Genomic DNA, 1,167 nt, shown 5'->3' with positions numbered 1-1,167 from the left:
ACTGGGGTTTTCTATGGTTTCCCGTGCAGTCCTAGCCCGACTGGGGAGCCTACATATAAAACTTGATGGTAGTAGCAAAGAAATATGATTAACAAAAAAAAGAAACAAAAGTTGTTGAACAATCACTCACCTTTCATCATTATGTAAAATACATTTGTGATTACGCAAATATATTTCCGAAATTCGTTCAGTGACACTCGAAAACACTCGTAAAAGGATACTCATAGACTCATGGATGTTGGTGAATTCTCCAAACTCTTCAATAGTATAATTGTCAATGGATTCCACCCGAGATTGATGAACTCAAGTGGCACACGATTATTACTTACAGTAATCCAACAGTATTCTGGCAGTGTTGTTATCTTATTCCCCGAAAGATCCCACACCTTCAACGACATCAGCATATCGACCACTCCTCGTGTCACCCTGGTGAGGAACTCTTATTGATTCTTATGGGGTATGAATTTTGATAGTAAGAAACAGTAACGTTAGTGTCACTTTCATATTCAATCTTATCCCTCCTGTAGTCGCACGTCATCGCCGAACCTCGTTGGTCGCGTGGTATAGGTCTTCCAGCAGGAGTTTTTCCTTTGGTGGGTACCCCCTCTCTATGTGATTTTCACATGCATCAGTGTCTCCCACTCCTGAAAACGATGGGAAAGGTTCCACTGGATAGCCTACCCGGGTAGAACTCACGCCGCTCGAGCTCGGCTCGGAACCCGTATCCCAGCTAGAAATACGCCACTGCGCCCAGCTTGGGATAAACTCCACGCGCATCACATGTACCCGAGGTTGAGCCGCGTCACGCGCTCACAGCCCAGCGTTAGACTATTATGCGAAACGCTTCGTCGGGCTTTAGTTGCATGGCCACTGCTCAACCTCAGGTTCATCTCCAATTACTCAATCCCAGTATACTTAACCTCAATAATGATTTGACAGGTCCGATGGCATCGTGATTTGAGCGAAAAAACAATCGAATAAATGTGAAGATGGCATGTTTTTTCAGATGAACAATCACAAGCTCATCAGAAATAACGTGATATTAACTAATCGAATGGGATTAATCTGAAAATACAAGGTAGAACAATTCACTGAAACGTAGTCAAAACTTTCTTTTTTCTCGCGAATACAACAAACAAAATCAAGAAAAATAATCACTTGAAAAAC

This window comes from Diachasma alloeum, unplaced genomic scaffold (genome assembly GCF_001412515.2).
Source record: "Diachasma alloeum isolate Michigan unplaced genomic scaffold, Dall2.0 Dall_scaffold_00288, whole genome shotgun sequence".
In the NCBI taxonomy this organism is placed as follows: domain Eukaryota; kingdom Metazoa; phylum Arthropoda; class Insecta; order Hymenoptera; family Braconidae; genus Diachasma; species Diachasma alloeum.
Note: the sequence above shows the minus strand (reverse complement) of the source record.